We start from the raw sequence: 20,276 nt of genomic DNA, 5'->3' as shown, positions 1-20,276 counted from the left end.
CCAGGTGATCTTCAGAATCTTCCTAAGACAATTTAAATGGAAGCGATTCAATTTCCTGACACAGCACTGGTACACTGTCCAGGTTTCATGGCATATAGCAATGAGGTCAGCACAATGGCTCTGTAGACCTTTGGTTTAGTGGTTAGTCTGATACCTCTTCTTTCCCCTACACTTTCTTTTGCAGCCTCCCAAATACTGAGCTAGCTCTAGCAATGTATAATGTATGTGTCAACAATGTGTACCTCCCTGGAAGGTAAGTAAACTTGCCCATTGTATTTAAAACTTTTCCATTTGCTGTAGTTGATGGTTTCACATATGTTTGGTGTGATGCTGAGCACCTGTGTTTTCTTAGTCTTAAATGTTAGGTCAGAATTAGCACAAGCATCAGAGAATTGATCCATACTTTGTTGCATCTCAGCTTCAGAGGCTGCATTGGGTGTACAATCATCTTCAGTTAGAAAATCATGTACCAGCACTTCCTTCACTTTGGTCTTGGCTTATAGCCTTTTAAGTTGAAGAATTTACCATCTGTTCAGTAGCTGACCTTGATGCTGTCTGTGTTTATCCTCCAAGAAGATATTTGAAAACTTAGCTGAAAATATCATGTCAAAAAGCTTGGGAACAATGACACAATCCAGTTTCACTCCATTGGTGACGGGAAATCATGAGAGCATTGTCCACTATCTAGTGATCTGGGCAAGCATGCAGTCATGCAATTGATGCACAACACTGATGAAAGTCTCTAGGCAACCAAATTTTGATATAATTTTCCATAAACCCTCATGACTGATGGTATTAAAGGCCTTGGTCAGCTCTACAAATATTGTACACAAACCTCTGTTTTGCTCCTGGTATTTTTCCTGAAGTTGGTGGGCAGCAAATACCATAGCAACTGTTCCCTGACCCTTTCTGAAACCACACTGGCTCTCTGGGAGGTGACCATCTTCCCGGTAGATCAATCTATTGTGGACTCTGGAAAGAATCTTACCAGCAATGACTACAAGAGAAATACCCTTGTGATTGTCATAAAACATTCTATTCCCTTTACTTTTATAGAGATGGATGATGGAGACATCCTTAAATTCCTGGGGAATAATCTCTTTATGCCACAAAACCTGGAAAATTTCAATCAGTTTTTGTTTGAGCGATGGATCTTTTGCTCCTCTCCTTGACCCTCTTCATGCCATGCTCATGTACTCCAGTATCTATATCCTTTCATCTCTGTGTCCCTGGGCTATTAATTGTTGAAACTTCAACATATCTAGCCTGACCCAGATCCACCTGGATGTTTCTTGAATCCAACCCAAAGGAGCCCAATCTCTAAAATCAGTAATAAAATTAACTTTATCATTCTTGGGAAGAACCTGCCCATCAATTGTCCTATAATTTCACTGACCATTCCTGTTGCTTCCCTGGCCAAAGCATTGCCCACAGGGCCACCATATTCCTCTACCATTGTCTTCTTTTATTAGAATGTGAGCTCTTTGAAGGCATGCCTGTCTTTTTACTTTTTTGTATTTGTATACCCAGAACTAGTATAGATAAATACATATCAAGTCCTTTTGCATTTATTCTTTTTTAAGGTTTTTGGCCAGGCAATGGGGTTAAGTGACTTGCCCAAGGCCACACGGCTGGGTAATTAAGTGTCTGAGCTCGGATTTGAACTCGGGTCCCCCTGACTCCAGGCTGGGCACTACTGTGCCCGGGGCTGTGACATGCTCGGGTTAAGTCTGGAGTTCTTTCGAGGTCGCATTTAATTTGAATCAGAATGTTCTTTTGGTCGCGGCTGGGGTCATTTGGGTCCTCGCAGGCGGGCAGGCCCCGGGTCCCCGGGGACGTGTCCAGGGCGGCCCTGGGGCGTGGGGCAGCACTGCTCCGCCGCCCCTCTTGCCCGAGTGACCAGGCACCCGGCGGCCAGGCCCGGCGGTCCCGGACCGCTGAAGGCTGCGGCTGGCCGCCGGACCGTCCTGAAACCCGCCTCGGGTCCTGCGCAGGCGCCAGCCTCCTAGCCTGGAAGGGAGGGGGAGGGGGCGGGGCGTATGTCTCCGAGGGCCAATCGGGAGAAAGGGGTGGCTCCCCGAAGCCCCGCCTCCGAGCCGTGGACCCAGTTTGACCCCGGCGAGGGGGCGGAGGAGGAGCCCGGCGGCGCGCGGGCGGGGCCGGCTCGGCGATTGGCGGGCTCGCCGCGGGCTCCTGGGCTCGGCCCCCGGGGAGAGCGGGAGGGGGCGGGGCCCGCGGCCCGGGGGCGGGGCCCGGAGCCCGGGGGCGGGGCCCGCGGCCCGGGGGCGGGGCCCGGGGCGGGGAGGTGTCAGTCTCGCGCTGGCCGCCGCCGCCGCCGCCGCCGCCGCGGCTCCTCCCGGCCGCTCACTCACATGCTGGCGGTGCCAGTGGCCCCGGTGGCTGCCAGCCCGCCCGCCCGCCGCCCGTCCCCAGCCTCGGGCATGCAGACAGCCTGCTGTTTCAGCGCCCAGGTAAGGCCGGCCGGGCGGCCGCAGCGTCCCTGCCCCGCGGGCGAGGGCTGCCGGCTGTCTCCCCGGGCCGGTCCCCCGGGGGCCCGTCCCGTGCCCGCCTGCCCGTCCCGTGCCCGCCTGCCCTGCTGCGCCGCCCGACTCGGTCACCCCGGGAGCCCTGCCCCTGCGGGGTGGCCAGCGGCCGGCCTCGCCTCTCCCGTCTTGCCATCTGCCCCATCCATCCCCCAACTCCATGCCTGCCCCTCCCCCAGCGGGACCCCCTTCCCTCTCCAGAGCCCGCTTGCTAATTGAACCCCCCTCTGGCCCAGACCCCCGTTTTTGCCCTCTGTGCCCGCTGGTGGCCGTCTTCTCCCTCTGCCTTATGCTGTGCGCCCCCCACATCCCGCCAACCCCCAACCCCTATTGCGGCGACCTCCTTTACCCCTCATTTTTGCTCCCAACTCCTCATCGCTGCCCCCCTTCCCTTTATTGTTGCCCCCTATCTTGGGTTCCGTCCTCAATTGCTGACCCCACCGCAAGTCCCTGGGGAGCCTTTTTTCCTCCTCTTCCTCCCTAGGCTATGTCCCAGCCCCCCTCCCAATCCCAGCTTTTGGGGCTCTACCCCTCCTTCCCTTTAAGGTTCTGTCTTCCTTCCCTCCATCACCCCCCACTCCATTTCCTTCCCCCAGCCTGCTCCCTTGCTATTGCCCACAGTCTCTCCCCTTGCCTCCCTCCCCATCCCCCAGGTACCTCCTTCCTGCCACTGCTCCCCTCCCTTCAACCCCCTTCTGCTCCTTACCATCCCGGAGGGCTCCTGGTCCCTCCCCACCCCCCACAGCCCGGGAGAATGGTCTCTCTTTAAGTCACGTCACTTGAGAGCTTGTGGCTTGGGGACTCCTGAGTGTGTCCTGAGCACCCTCCCCCGACACCCTGTGAGGATTTGGCCTCTACCTGTGGGGGTAGGGAGGAGGGGGCTGCATCCTGGCTCTGGGAGGCCCTCGTCGTTCGGCTCCTCCCCGGCGCTGGAATGTCTGTGGTTATATAATCGCCAGAATTGGGGAGAGGACTTCCCCCAAATCACTGCACCTGTCCAAGCGCTTCCCAGTTTCCTCGACTGGGGAGTGGGCCGCAGAGGCAAAGATGTTCCCCAGCCGGCGCCTGGGTGGAAAGTTTTACTTTATAGCTTTGATTTGTTGTCAATGAAAGGATGCAGGTAGCGGGGGGGTGGGGGGGTGGAGCGGCGACCCCAGCGTGGCTCCCTTCTCCTTCATTGATTTTCCCGTTCTAGCTTTCCTTTCTAGGGACCCAGCTGCAGGTGCATATCTGGATGCCTTGTGATAAGGTTACCCCCCTTGTCGGAAGTCAGGTAGAGATCTGTCTTCCACTTTCTCCCCTCCCCCCTCCCCTTCTTAATTTAACACTGACATTTAGACCAGGCAAAAGAATTTATCACATTAGCTTTTATGGAGCTCTTTATATTTGTAAAGTGCCTTGCAACCCTCGATTAGTGAACTAGGCAGAGAAACACAGTAGATAGATACTGAGGTGCATGGCTTGAAGAAATCCTGGAGGAGCTAGCCGACTCTGAGGTGGCAGATCCTGTTGGCGGATGATCCCCTATCCTTAGAATGCTCTCTCGCCTCTTGTCTCCCCGGGCTTACTTCAAGTCCCAGCTACAATTCCATCTTCTTCTGCAAGCCTTTCCTGTATCCTCTTAATTCTAGTGCCTTCCCTCTGTTAATTATCTCCAATTGTATAAAGCTTGTTTAGACGTTGTTTAAATGCCGTCTGTCTCTCCTATTAGATTGTGAGCTCGTTGAGAGCAGGGACCGTCTTTTGTCTATCTTTGTACCTCCAGTTACTACTTAACACAGTGCCTGGCAGGTAGCAATTATGTACTTTAAATATTTATGGACTGATTGACTAGGAAGAGGGCTGTTCAGTCCTCTGATTGCTTGAAAAGGTTTTAATAGTAAGGACAAGTGTTTTTCTTTCCTTTTTCCCCTCCCCCTTTTATTGTGCATTTTTTGAAGCTTGATAATGGAATTTTTGATGGGTGCCTTGTATTATTTCAGGCAAAGGAATTAGAAATAAGAAATATAAAGAGACTGAAGAGGAAAATGAGAAAACTTGAGGAACCTAAGGAAAGAGTTGGGACATACTCTTCTGAAGGGACCTTTGCAGTCTTGAATAACTCTTCTCCCCCCCCCCCCCCCCCCGCAGTGATCCTGTAAAAGGACTGGCATTACTAGATTGTCATTTAGTCTGTAGAACTCATACAACCTGTGGTTTATAGACCTTCCAAGGGATGTCCTCTAAAAGGAAGCTTAATTAGCACTTTTATCTATCCATTAAGCAATCCAACTCAACATCTCTTGCAATCAGACTGGTCATAATGCTGAATCTTTAATAATCTCTAATTCATTTTAAGTGTTTCTATAATAATCCTCCTATTACACAGCCTGGTTGGCCATACCAGTATTCTGAGCAGTAATTTACTAGAAGTATTATTATTGCAAAAACGATTCTTGAACAGATTTGCAACCCACTTTACTTAGATAATTATTGCTAAAGGTTGTTAAGTTTTTTTTTAATCGAAAAAAAGTTATTTTGTTTGATAGATGGGACAGGCTCTTGAACTTCGAGGTCATATTGATGCTAACATAAATTTTCTCTTTGTCATTGTGGTGTTAGCTCTGGATGTGGAGTAGGAAGGCTGTGAGTTTATAGTTTGGCTCTGCCAAATCAGTCTCTCTAGGCCTTAGTTTTTTCGTCTTTAAAACAATGACGGTTGGACAAGATGAACTTTAAGAATTCTTTCAGCTCTAAATCCAAGCTTCTCCTATATACTGTACCACCTTAGTATTTTAACCTGGATTAATACCTGAAAAGAGATTTTTTCAGAATAACAGGATTTCAGAATTGGAAGAGCCTTCTGAGAGAGTCTACTTCAACCAGCAACTAAGCAGGCACTCCTTGGACATCATTCCAAATAAATGAACAAATGGGGAGACTTTCAGTGATGGGAGAACTCACCATTTCCAGGGTCAGCCCATTCTACTTTTGGATTTCTTTATGGACATATATTGAAGCTACAAAGATCCAAGTTAAAACTTTTTTATGAAACAATAACAACAATAAATAACATGTATATAATGCTTACTATGTGCCAGACATGATGCTAAGTGTTTTACAGATATTATCTTATTTGATCCTTAACAACAACCGTTATTTTATTTTCTGTTTTTGTACGTGTATATGTATATGTGTGTATTTGGCAAGGCAATTAGGGTTAAGTGACTTACCTAGAGTCACATAGCTAGAAAAAGTGTCAAATGTCTAAGGTCACATTTGAACTCAGGTCCTCCTGAGATCAAAACTCATGCTCTATCAGTGCCACCTAGTTTCTATTATTATCACCATTTTGCAAATGAGGAAACTGAGGAATATGGATTATGACTTGCCCAGGTTCACATAGCTGGTGAGTATCTGAGGCTGCATTTGAACTCAGATCTTCCTGATTCCAGGCCTGGTATTCTATGCACAGTAACACCTAGGGCTCCATTATTTACCTGCCATACACCAAATGGTACTATGGATAAGTGAAAAGAACTTCAGATTAGGCTACATCAAGTAACTTAGGTTCTCATTTTGTCTATGCCTTGAACAATATACCCTTGAGCAAGTTACCTCTTTCTGGGTCTCAATTTAATATCATAATATTTTTATTAGTATAAGTAACTTTATTTTTAATACTTTTTGGATTTTATATATTATAACTAATATTATATGGATATGTATATTTCCCCAATTGCATGTTAAAATAATTTGACATTAAGTTTTGAGTTCCAAATTCTAGCCCTCCTTCCCTCCCCATACACCCTTAGACAGTAAGCAATATGGCATTATAAATTCTTCTTCTCTTTAGTTTGTATTGTTGTTCTTTGTATCTCCCCATTAGAGTCTAATCTCCTTTAGGACAGGGGAAACAATTATTTTTATAGCAGAATAATCTTAAATTTTTAATCTTTTAAAATTAATTTTTTTCACTTACCAAAAGCTATAATTCTCTCCCCTCCTTCCCATTTGAAAAAGAAAGAAAAACAAAGCCTTTTTTTTTTTTTAACAAATATGTACAGTTAAGCAAAATAAATTCCCATATTGGCCATATTAAAAAGAAATATGTCGCAATTCGAAGTCTTGAGTGTGTCACTTCTCAGTCAGGAGGTGGTCAGTATACTCTAAAGTCTTTCAACGTAGTTTTTTTTTTTTTTTAACAATATCATTGTCATTGTCATTGCTTGCTTTTCTGTATATGAGTTCATAGAAATCTTCTCAGGTTTTTCTGAATTCATCTCCTTTGTCATTTCTGTCACAAAATAGTATTTCTTTATGTTTGTATACCATAATTTGTTTGGCCATTATGCAGCTGATAGATTCCCCTGTAGTTTCCAATTCTTTGCCACCACAAAAAAAGAGCTACTATAAATACTTTGTACCTATGAGTCCTCTGCTTTTCATTTCTTTGGGGCATAGGCCTAAGAATTGTATTACTGAATTAAAGGTTATACACAATTTTCTTTCTTTTGTAGCATAGTTCTAAATTGCATTAAATTTTTTAAAAAAACTTCTTTCACTGCTGCTACCTATGTTTTGCATATAGTAAATCCTTAATAAATGTTCATTGATTAATAATATGTGACATCTATATAAGGTTTTACCTTCATTTACATCATCACACCAGAGGCTTACAATAACCCTATGAGCTGAGGAAACTGATGCTTTTAGAGATGATGAGTATTCACACTCATAGTCACACATTGAATAAGCATTGGAAACTAGATTTAAAACCAGGCCTTCCGCCATTTTATCCATGGCACAGTTTGGAGAGAGAAGATGGGAGCTAGATGATCTACTGCATATAATAGGGGGATTGAGATTTCATTGGAATGGAGAATTCCTGGGTGAGGACAAGTTGGCATCATCTCTACAACTTATGGTCTTAGCTGCCCGGACAAATGAGGGGATGAATGACTGATTTGGAGTCAGAGAACCAGTATGTGGAAGAGGCAGTACTTAACTGCAGGTCTTCCTGTTCTCCATTCATTACACCACCATACCTCTCTAATTCATAGCAACAATAAAAATAGGCAGGCTTTTGTGAGCTTTTATTCAGTATTTCTTGTGGGTCAGTGCTTAGCAATATGATGAAGGCAGAGTGACAGTTCCTGCCCTCAAGAAGCTTATAATTCTAATGAGGAAAAACACAGCATAAAAAGGCATAGAAGGAAGTCTAAAAGTGAGGGAGGGGAGAGTGGGAAGGAGGCATGGTAGGTGTGAGGGCATTGTAGGTGAAGTCCAGAGAGACAAGAACACAACTGGGAAGGGAATTAAATTCAGCCAACCTGGGTCTATCCACAAAATACAGAGCCCAGAAAGAATCACTAAGAATTATCCAAGGTGAGAAGGAAAGTCTGAGGATGGGAAGGTACTAATGCAATTTCCCAAAAGTGGTTTCTAACTGCAGAGAGCTAATATTCCAATGAATAAGACAGCATATTAAAGGAGCCCAAAACATGGAGGGATAGATACCAACAGGAGGTCTAGGTTGCTGGACTGAGGTTGAAGAAAGATGCATAGCCTGCTTCACTTAGGAAATTGTGGATAGGGCCAGATCAATCCACCAACACATTGAGTCCTATTTGTGGCAGTAGCATCAAGTGAAGTATCAAAACAAGAGACACATACTTGCCAGTGGTATTTGCCTTGTGATACAGGAAATTTGGCTCAGTGTCCACAAAGAAGATGAATTCCCTCTGGATAGTGAGGGCTTTCAGATGTTCCTGGGGGTAGATGACATGATGCTGATTATGTTGAACCCCAACATGGTAGAATTTCTTAAAGAGAACCTTAGCCATTGAGTCAATATCTTTGCTTAGTGGAAGAACCAACTGATGAAGAATTCCTTTTGTTCAGATGATAATGATTTACAGTGGGATAGATAATCCACAGAATCCATCTATGAGGACATGTAAATCTTGAATAAGCACTATGAACCAAAAATGAACTGGGCCCAAGAGTGAATAGGAGAGTGGACTGGGTTGCCTTTGGGACATTGCCTATTTCTTTTTTTATGACCACAAGTTTCTCCTTAAAACAAAGGTTCATCTTTTTTCACATCAGTAATCTTTTGGTCATGAGAGTCACAGAATACCACAGTTTCTATGGGTCACTCAAAGGGCAACAGAGAGAGAAATGCATAGTGCATGAGTAGATTCCAACTTATAAGCAATGAAGAATTACAAGGATGAAATGGCTTAAAGCTATTATCTCCAGAGTCAGGGCTTGGACCCTTAGGGAGCCATGGTATCATCACAAGGGGACTGTGGTCTGACCCCAGTGAAGTGTGTAATGGATTACATCCTACCCTTGCTGTGATAGTCATGGGGTTTGTCTCCAACATAGCTTCATCTAACTACTCTCCAATTCCTCTATCCCTCTGCTGTTCAAGCTCCCAATTTCTTGTTTTTTGAGTAGGGTGTCAGCCCCTCATGGTAGCTATAACTTAAAGTAACCACTATCTTCAGTGGCTGTGCAGGGGCTCTGTTGGGGGTGGGTTCTGCTTCAGAGCAGTGACTTGGGATCAAAAACCAATTTCTTCCATTTTCATATTGAGCAGGATGGAGCAAATTGCATAAGATGGGCAGGCATGGATGGATGGATAGCTTGTGGTCTGAATCATGTATTTCTTTTAAGGAGACCTTTCAAAAATGAGAATTTTATCTTATTCTGACTTTTAAAAGTCAAAATATAATAAAGTAATTTATTAAATTAAAAAAGGCAGAGCTTTCATCACAATATCTTTCCTCCCAAACCCACTTATCTTTCAGACTTGCTTGTTACTGTCAAGGATCCCACCATTTTTCCAGCGACCCAAAATTCTCTTAACCTCAGTGTTAGCTTAGATTCGATCTTTTCTCTCACATATCTTGTGAGTTACTTTATTTTCTCAGTTCTGCTTTCACATTTCTCACATTATGGTACAGTAGATAGAATTATAGGCCTGGAGTCAAGAAAACTTGGCCTCAAACATTTACTAGCTTGTGGGACCCTGGGCAAGTCATTTAATTTCTATTTGCCTCAGTTTCCTTATTTGTAAAATGAAGATAATCATGGTACCTATGTCCCAGGGTTTTGTGATCAAATGATATAATAATTCAAAACCCTTAGCACAGCATCTGGTACTCTAAGTGCTGTATATGTGTTGGCGTTTTTTATTATCTATCCCCTTCTCTCTGTTCACATGGCTATCATCCTAGTTCAGGCCCTGGGCAATTGCCTCCTAATTGGTTTTCCTGCCTCTAGCTCTTCCTTTTCCCGCTGCCAAAATGATTTTTACTAAATCACAGGTATGACTGACCATATTATTCCTTTGACCATTAAGCTTTGGAATCTCCCTGTTGTCTCTAGGATCAAATATTATTTCATCTTTCTCATCCTTGTTATTTCTATTTTTGTAAGTTCTATAATATGCATTTTAATGTAGTATAACCTATATATATATATATATATGTAATTTATAAATAGAATGAATTATAAATAACTATCTACATATTGTGTTTTCCTGCTTAAAAATTTTTATTGATAAATCCACATGATCAAGAAAGTTTGGAGACATTGTCATGAAGGATAGCATTGAAGGGATGTCTAAATGGAAAAGGAAGTGGATCAGTTATGTAGCAAAGGATAACAAACAGTCTGATAGTTAGAGAGTACCTCTGGGCCTGGAATGAACTCTCTCTTCACTTTATAAGATTTCTTATTTATTTATTTTAAAACTCTGTTTAAACACCACCATTTACAAGAAGGAAACCTTTCCTTATTCTCCCAGATGTTCTCTGTATTTAGATGCTGTCTTCCTGATTGTAAGTCCTGTGAGGTCAGGAACTATTTCATTTTTATCTTTATATCTCCAGCTCCTAGCACAGTCCCTGATATATAGTAGGTACTTAATAAGTGCTGGATGATGATGAAGAACAACAAGGAGTAACAGAAGAAGAAGGAGGAGGAGGAAGAGAAGAAGAAAGAAGGAAGATGAGGAAGAAGGTAGAACAGCAGCAGCAGTAATAGCAAAGTCTTGACTTCTGAGTTTAAGGAATTGGGGCTTTATCCTTTGAGCAGATATCATAGGGACTTTTGAGAGATGATTGTCTTAGACCTCTCATGTAAGTGCAGACAGAGGTTAAATGACTTGCTCAGGTCATATAGCTAGTAAGTATCTGAGGCTGGATTTCAATTCAGATCTTCCCAAATCCAGATCTAGGACTTCCTACCCCATGCCACCTGGTTGATGAAAAGTCTGATAGACCTGTAGTGAGGGGAGACCTAGATTCCAAGTCCCAGATTTGGTTGGTACTTACTAGCCATAAATCACTTCTCTTGAGCCAATTCTGTTTCCTTTGAAGGTGTGGGATGGCAATTGCCACATTGCATTGTGGGAAAACTATTTTGTAAGCCTTAAAGTACTATAAATGAAAAAAGACATCAACATTTTACTGCATATCAAACATTGTGCTATGCCAACATGTGCATATATATGCATATATGTGTATATACATGCATATGCATACATACTACATATCTTTATCTTGTCTGTTGTTATAGATGTAGGGATTGGGTAATAAACTGGACCATGGCAGCTTTTCTCCTGATTATAAGATTAAATGGCAAATCTGGGACCAGATGAGCCTACTAGCTACTTATTCCCAGAATAGTCGAGTACTTTGGGTGTGAAATAATTTTTTCCTTTATTTCCTTAAGTAGTGAAAAGGACCCAGGTGACAGCCTATTTGGACGCAGGAAAAACTTACTTCTAGGCTTTCCCTGAGTTTCTGTAGGACACGTACTTTTAGGGGTTGGGGGAAGGAAGATTCTGCCTTACCAGGGATACCTGTTAAATGTTGGAGTGCAAGCAAAGGAGGGTACTTCATGGGAAGTACACTAAAATGGCTGGGAAAGTAATTTGAAGCATTTTTCCAATTTAAATGCAGATTATGTGGCACTTAGAAGGAGGGTTTGGGGGGGAAATGTTTTGATTACCATGTTGACTAGAAAACAGGATAATTTGGAAGAAACAAATTAGATTTACCCAGGAAACCACAAAGACAGAGAAATAATAGTTGGGAGTTTTATAGGGTTATTTTTCTCTTGTTGTTTTGTGCCTTTGGCTCAGGATGCAATGTTCCCTAGATGTTTGTATTATAAATTTACAAGCTGGAAGATGATGTCTAATAATGTGTTAAAATAAATTTTGTAAGCCTTATTTCTTGTCAACTCAATATTTATCAAGACATTTTCCCTTCAGTAGCTTGTGAATGATTAAAAATTCTTAACTTGGAGAGGATTGGGATTAAAGGGAACTGGAAGAGAAAGGAAGTAGACACTGAGTGGGGAGAGTTGGTGAGACCCCCAGCAGATTCAACATTCCAGGGGTCCCTCAGCTTTCTAGAGGAAGGACCTGCCCTACTGCTGAAAAGCCGGAACCTTGCCATTTGGGAGCTCTGTAACATCAGTCTGCCTTCTGAGAGCAGGAAATAAGTGCCCTTGAAGCAGAACAAACCTGCAGGGTAATTCAGGGAGACAAGAGAAAGCTCTTAGGCCAAGAAGGGAAGAAGGGTCACATTGGAGTGTTTTAAAAGTTCTGTTGAATCTCTTAATGGATGTTTAAGGACATTAGTCCTATAAACTGAGACATATCTCTAGAAGCACTTAAACTTCTTGAGCTCCTTCCCATTGGGAACATTCCCATCATCTCAACTTTCCCATGACCCCTGTTGATCTAAGTGGACAGCAAAGAGACCGTAGTCAATCTCCCACCCTCCATTTCCCACCCCATTGCCCCCATATCTATGTCTGTGCCTTTTGCAATCTGGGTGGTTAGATAGTTTTTTCCTATTAGAAAATTTAGGAGATTAAAGATTATGTAATTTGGAACTGAGTTTGAGGGTGACCCCTCCCTGTTTTACTCAAAAGCTTCCTGGTTTCTTCTGTCTAGTGTAAATAAGTGTGTGCTCTCCTTCAGACTTCATTTAGCTTGCTGGAATGACTCCAGAAACTTCCTGGAAAGTACAGGAGTGAGATTATTATCTCAGAAGGGGTTACAAAGTTTCTTTCTTTTGTAGTTCTTTTGCAGTTCCTAGTTGATGCTGGATTCTCCTTTTCTAGGCCCATTGACAGTTTCCATGGATAGGTGTTTGTGGTATTTGTAGTTTATACTAGGAAATTGAGTTTTGTCACACACACACACACACACACACACACACACACAAACACTGACTCCCCCACCTTTTAAACTGTGCTACATAATGAGTTTTTTTAGATTAAATACTCAGTTATAACATTTTGATTAACCAGTTTTACTTTGGGAGCTGAGATTGTCTTGTAGGAGAATCTGAAAGGATAACAGATATGACAAGATGAGTTTTCTTAGCTACTTTGGTAATAGGTGTCATTTTGTGTCATTTTGTTGTTGGCTATGACCCGTGGAGGGGGCTTCCCCAATTCCCTCCACTGATTATGCTTTAGTCTATATGAGACTTAGTGTCATAGTTGGAGAGATGGTAGAGAACTCAGAGGTTAGTTAGCCCAATCCCCTTATTTTACAGTGAGGGAAATTAAGATCCAGAGAAGTTTATAAGAATTGGTAATAGGTGGGAGAATATAGTCGTAGAAAATTGCCTGAGATATGAAGAAATGAAGTGACAACTTGTGACCTCATGAAGCTTCCATTCTACTAGGGCACACAACACAATCAATAATAATAATAACAACCTTGATAATAATTAATACTCATATAGAAATTTAAAATTTGCAAAGTGCTTTAAACATATCTCATTTGATCCTCATGACAACCCTGGTAGATAAGTTGCCTTTATTAACTTCTTTTACATATTGCAGTCAGAGATTTGAATTCAGACCTGCCTGAAGTGCTCGGTCCATTGTGCCACTTAGCTGCCTCTGTACATGTATACAAATGAGTTAATACAAACTAGATACAAATTAAAACAAAGTAATGTCAAGTTATAGCGAGCGTTAAGATCAGGAAATGTTGGTAGAAAGGGAATAACTAGTCACCACACTGAGTAGAATGGAGTATGCATGAGAAAGAATAATATGACATAAGACTGGAAAAGTATATGGGAGGTAGATTGTGGAGGCTTTTGAGTGCCAGACTGAGAATTTTTTATTTTATCCTAGATATAAGAGTAAGCCACTGGAGGTCAGATTTCAGGTTGGGAAGGGGATTGCATGATCATATCTCTGTATTAGGAATATCAGTTTGGCAGCTTAAAGGAAGACTGGAGAGAGGACGTGGAGTCAAGAAACTAGGAAAACTATTAGAAGCTATTATGACATTTTAACTATCCATTGGACAGTTTATGTTGAACCAAATCTGTCTCCCAATCCAATGGTTCTATTATCTAATACCAAGCAGAATGGTATTATGGTAACAATGGCTTTCCTGTTTTATCTTCTCCAGGGTAAACACTTCCTAATCCTTCATTTCATCTTCTTGTGACATGGTTTGAGTCCCCTCACCTTTCTTATTGCCCTCTGTCTTGTCAAAGTTCTAACTAAAATATGGTACCCTAAAATGAATACGATACTCCATATATGGCTTGAGCACGGTGAAATCATTACCTTCTTTGTCCTGAACACTACTGTGGTCAGAGATTATGCTAGCTGCCCATGGTGTACTGCTTACTCATATGAACTCCTTGTGGTCAACTCAACTCCACTTTCCCCATCTCTTTTCCCCTCACCAAGGTTACTTACACTGTAGGTATCTCTGAATCATTATCTGCTTATCTCATTGAAGTATTGCCCCTTCTCTCTAGTCAAAGTTTATGGAAGGAGTAGGGAGAATAGACAAAGGGCAAAGCTGCAACAACACAATAATTTATAATTGCTCTTTTGAACCTAAGGATGGCAAGTTAAATTAAACAAGCATTTATTAAACATCTAGAAACAACTGTTAAAAGGAATTTATGTTTTAGCAGCAATGTCAAGAAAGTCCTTCAAATTTTAATTTTTAAGCAATCATAAAAGATTATAAGCATCCTAAATCATATTATTATAATTTAATATAGACAATTATAAAAACCTCAAAGCAATCAAAAAAGATACAAGATAAGGGGTTATATCCTATGAAACTTTTAGCATTTAATAAGATAACAAATGGAATTAACAAAAAACAAAGTACTTTTGTTCTATGTTCCTTCCTTTCTTTTTTCCTTCCTTTTCCCCTCATTATAGTTAAGTGTATACAGTTCTGCTACCTTTTCTTTGAATCACTTTATATAAGGATTTCTCTATGTAGTATTTTATTCACATAATAATTTTCCCTTTATTAATGTATTGTAATTAAATTTAGCTATTTCCACTTGTTTTTTCATTGTTTTTGCTATGGCAAACAGAAAAGCTATATTTTTGTTAAAAGAGGTCTTTTTTAACCTTCTTAATGAAGATTTTTGGGGTGTGTTTATAGATAGAAGACTTGGCCTTGAGACAGGAAGACCTGAGTTCAAATTTGGCCTTAGATACTCACTAACTGTGTGACCCTGGCCAAGTCACAACCTGTTTGTCTTAATCCATTAGAGATAAACATGGCAAATTACTTCAGTATCTCTGTCAAGAAAAGTTCATGAAGAGTCAGACTTAAATGAACAACTATACAACAGCAAAGTGCTTGGCATATAGTATATACTTAATAAATATTGATTGATTAGTTGATTGGTGTTGTAATCATGAAATCATCAGGTCAAAAGCTAAAATCACTTTTGTAAATCTGATTGCATATTACTCCCTCAAATGTTTGTTCCTAAAGTAAACTTAACTAGGACACTGTGTTACCATGCTTGTTTTTTAACAACCCTAACCTCTAAGAATTTTTCGTAAAATCTTCAAGTCAGTGTTTTAGAATCTGATCATTAGGGAGAGATTATATTCCTTTCTAAGCTGAGCTTTGATTGAACTCAGAGACTCCTAGAATTCTAGAGCTGGAGGAATTGACCATAAGGGAAGAGCAAAAATAGTGAGGTTACCGTATGTCAGGGGAGATAGACCACCTGCTCCTCCTCCCCTCCTCATTAGAATGATATAAACTACCCTACCATCAGAGTTCCAATTGCTGTCTGTCAACACATATTTCTAAATTTGCATTGCCAGCCCAGATTGCTTAGCTTCTCCCATATTCAATTATCTATATTACATCTCTACTTCTATGTTTTGAAAATACTTAAAACTCAAGTCTATAATTGAATTTGAATTATTTACACTTACTCCCTTTGTGACCTTGGACAAGTCATATAATCTCTAAGGACCTCAGTTACCTCCTTTGAAAAATGAGTTAGTTGGACTTGATAACCTCAGTTATCAAATTTGCTATAAACCTATGATAATACTTAACAAATTAATATTCCTTCTTTGTTATTCTCATTGGTATTAACATTCTCTCAGTTGACTAGCCTTGCAACCATGGAACTATTTGGGATAAAATTTTCCCATGGCTTTCTGTATAAGTTACTAAACCCCATCAATCTCTCTCTCTTTTTTTTTGCAGTATTTCACATATTCTGTTAAAGTCAAGGCATTTATGGCAATGATATTAATAAATTAATAAACATATATACAACAGGAATTCACTTTCATTCTTGATCACAGTGGTGTTATAGACTGAATTTAGACTTTGGCACCTTATACCTGTATGACCTTAGAGAAGTTCCTTAACTTCCTTTTGTTCATCTGTTAAATTGAGGGGATTATGACTTCTAAGGTCCCTTCTAGCTTTAATTCTGTATGAGTTTTATAATCTTCCCTTCTTTTCAAAATCAGCAAAGCTAAATCCTCAGTGCCTTTAACTGATATATTTTTTCTTTGTAAAACTGATCAATAAGTAATTTCTGAGTTCTCTCTCTCTCTTTCTCTCTCTCTCTCTCTCTCTCTCTATATATATATATATATATATATGTATGTATATCCTTCTCTCTTCCTGTTCTCTATTAGGTATCCCTCATAATAAGGAATAAAAAAAGGGGGGAATTGAGCAAAACAAAACAAGACAATCAAATCAACAAATCTTTATTAAGCATGTACTATCTGCCATATGTAATGCCAGATGTTGGGGACAATAAAAGAAGCAAAAGACAATCCTTGCCCTCAAGGAGTTTATAATCTAATTAATTAACAGCAAAACTTCTAACTCCTATTCAGTGGTGCATACTCACAGTGCCCCCCCCACCACCACTTTGCCTAGTAAGGAAGAGAGTTATATTATCTCCTTTTTTTCCCCTAGGGTCAGCTGTGGTCATTGTAATGATATAGGGCTAAAGGTTTTTCTATTTCCACTCAAATTATTGTTGTTCTTATGGATATTCTTTTCCTGGTTCTGTTTATTTCACTTCATATCAGTTCGTATATCTTCTTAATCTTTTTTTAACCCAACCTATGATTTGCTCAGTTTACAGAGGACCAATGAGGAGCTTCTACCAAACACATGTGTACCTTAGAGAGCTGCTTGTGGCATCATGGCCATTGTGTATTAGAAATGGACTCAGGTCTTTGTCAGTTAGAGGCTAATTCTTCTCTATTAGGTCACTTGACTTTTGTATTTCTTTTCTTTGTTTTTTTAGGTGGGGTGGCAGTGAATGAAATCTTTTAAAAACTTTTTTATTATAAATTTAATTACCACCAAAACTAATACTTCAATATACAAAAAAGGAATAAAAAAGAGGCTTGTATAAGAAACTGAATTTTTGTTTTGTATTTAAAAAAAACAGCTCACATATTTTCAGTTTTACAGAGTATTTACAAAACTACTTTGTTGGTTTGTGTGGATTAACTTTGACTCTACTGAGCTGGAAGAAGTACCTTGCCTCTGCATTATTCCCTTCCCAGTCCTTCAATAAGCATTTATTTATTAAGTACTTACTATGGACTGGGTGCCCTGCTATGATAAGTGCTGGGGACCAAAGAAAGGTAAAAAGCCTGTTCCAGTCCTCTACAAGCTTTTAGTCTAAGTATCTTGTTGCTTTGCTTTGTCTCCTGTAGTTCTGACTTTTTCTGTGGGGTGGACAGGTGCTCACAATAGATCCACTTCACTCCCTGGAACTAGATGCCCTCCAAAGATCCTTCCAACTTTGAATGTATGAACCTATGATTTCTAACTATCTCTTGGATTAAAAAAATAAGCTTAATTTGAAAATGTGATATTTTATAAAGGAAAAATATTAGATCTTATTTTTCTTCTGGTGAAAGTAACTACTTTCTCTGAAATATTTTATCATATATCCTTCTTTGAACTGTTTGTTAACTCTTAAATTCATTTTATTTCATTCATACCTTTGGTAAGTTCATAGGAAATGGGTAGACATATCTATTTACTTAAAGGAGAATGAGATCTATTTAAAATATCGTTCCAAGAATTTATTTTCAGAAGCCTGGCTAAGTTGCATTTCCTTTTTAAGGAAAGTGTATCTCTGTGTAAAATGGAATTCATAGCCCTCGGAGATCAAAAAGTGTTATATGAAAGAAATACATGTTGTTATTATCATTATCAGATGGTCAGTTTTTTTTTTATTTTTATGTTTTTGGTCAGTTTGTTAATATGTCCAAATGTTAATGAGAGCTACTTAGGTTATTGTGAAAAGCCTAATACTTTGTAGTGTATTCAGAGAAGGAGTATCTTGAATGACCCTTATAGGCAGTGACTGAACATGTGACTAGTCAGGTTGAATATTTTTGTTTGTTGGTTACATTTCATACTAGCCAAAGGCCCTAGAGACTGTATCATTCAGGAGAAAAGTTGCCTTTTTTTCTTCTTAGTAAAGGCACTAACTCTCCTCTCCTCTCTTGTGTAATGGAACAATCCCAGGGGCACATTGTCACTTCCTGAATTTCTCCAACTTGCAGGTTGTATTTTTTACTTTAGTCTCTTGGCTCAAGCCACACTAGCTCCTTCTGCCCTCCACTCCTATCCAATTAATCTTTTGCCTTTTATAGTTGCTTTGAATTCCTCTTGGACATGAATGGGGGGAAAACATATTGTAATGTTTTAAAGTGTTTCAAATTTAAGTGAAGAAAAATGTGGTATGTTGTCAGTATTTTATCTTCCTCATTCTGGTCAGTTGGATAGTCAAGGCTAAGAATAAACATTAACTAATGAAGAACAGAACCTCAGGATCAGTTAAAAAGGGCCACAGGGGCGGCTAGGTGGCGTAGTGGATAAAGCACTGGCCTTGGAGTCAGGAGTACCTGGGTTCAAATCTGGTCTCAGACACTTAATAATTACCTAGCTGTGTGGCCTTGGGCAAGCCACTTAACCCCATTTGCCTTGCCAAAAAAAAAAAAAAACCTAAAAAAAAGGACCACAGAGGGCATTGATAGTCCAACAAATTCCTCAAAGGAAATTCCCAATACAGTTTAAAAAATAACAACAGAACTTAATAGCTATCATTTATTTAGCCTTTTATGATTTTCAAAATGTTATTCAAATTGTCTCATCAGATCCTGGGAGATGGGTGCTTTGACTGCCCCTATTTTACAGCTGAGGAAATTGAAGCGGAGGGAAGGGAAACAGATTTTCTAAACTCCAACTCCAACAATTTCTATTATACCATTCAACTACCTATCATATACATGGTCATTCAACCTGCTCATTGAAGGCCTCCAGGGAGGTGTAACACATGACTGTTTGAGGCAGTCCTCTGTATTCAGATCAAATTGTTAGGAAATACTGTTATTCTTTCTAATGAGAGTTATACCCTAAGGGTTCTTAATCTGGGATCTGTGAACTTTTTTCCAATAAATGTTTTGATCACTATTTCTTTTTTTTTCATTTTGGGTTTTTTTTTTAAAACAAAGATCTGCCTTCTTTCCCTTTCTTCCTCCTCCATATTTGAGAAATACAGAAAATAAACCTGAATTAGGGGTGGCTAGGTGGTGTAGTGGATAGAGCACTGGCCCTGGAGTCAGGAGGACCTGAGTTCAAATTGGGTCTCAGACAATAATTATCTAGTTGTGTGGCCTTGGGCACCACTTAACTCCATTGCCTTCCAAAAAAACCTCAAAACAAAACAAAAAACCTAAATTCCAATATAATTGGTTTCCTTTGTAATCAGCAGTATTTTATTTTTGACATTCTGAGAAGGGGTCTATAAACTTTACCATATCTCTAAAGGGATTCAGGAACCAAAAGAAAGGTTAAAATTCTAAAAGATCTTTGGCAAATAAGATACTTAGAAGACAAGGAGGTTGTCTAGATCCTAAAGCCATGGAGAAAACCAGGCTTTCCCCCCGACCCCCACTGTGTTTTCTTGATTCTTGCTCCTGATCTTCTAGAAGTATCAGAGTTTTACTGATGGATAATCTCCTGTGTATCAATTCATCATACTGCTGAGAATAGGAGGATAATGAAGAGGGAGGTAGATGGGCAGTTCTGACATCAGCACTTCTCTGACCCTTCTCCCCACTAGCATCTGTTTGCCAGTTCACCTGTGGCAATTAACTTTGAAAACTAGATAATTCTATAATAATCTGAGATCTCAATCTGTAATAAAGGAACTCAGGCTCCCTTCCTGGAATCTCAACCACAGTCTACACATTTGTGAAAGATGACTTTAAGATGATCTTGCCAGGCCAGTCCAGACCAAATTAATAAGCGTTTTCAAGCATCTGCTTTGTGTGAGATACTGTGATAAGTACTGAGAGTTTAAAGACAGAATGACTGGTTCTTGTACTCAATGTGCTTATATTATCCTGGAATATCCA

General features: G+C 40.5%; 1 long non-coding RNA gene across 1 annotated transcript in view; it reads left to right on the top strand.

The window, feature by feature from the left end:
• The first annotated feature begins 2,388 nt into the window (after positions 1-2,388).
• The window catches only part of LOC141508830 (uncharacterized), a 275,036-nt gene continuing 257,148 nt past the window's right edge, over positions 2,389-20,276 (top strand). The window contains exon 1 of the long non-coding RNA XR_012474519.1: positions 2,389-2,471. This is a non-coding gene — a long non-coding RNA (uncharacterized LOC141508830). The remainder of the gene's footprint in view (positions 2,472-20,276) is intronic.

Source organism: Macrotis lagotis, chromosome 1, assembly GCF_037893015.1.
Source record: "Macrotis lagotis isolate mMagLag1 chromosome 1, bilby.v1.9.chrom.fasta, whole genome shotgun sequence".
NCBI classification, from domain to species: Eukaryota; Metazoa; Chordata; class Mammalia; order Peramelemorphia; family Peramelidae; genus Macrotis; species Macrotis lagotis.
The sequence above is the reverse complement of the archived record's forward strand: the minus strand, read 5'-3'. Positions and strand labels throughout refer to the sequence as shown.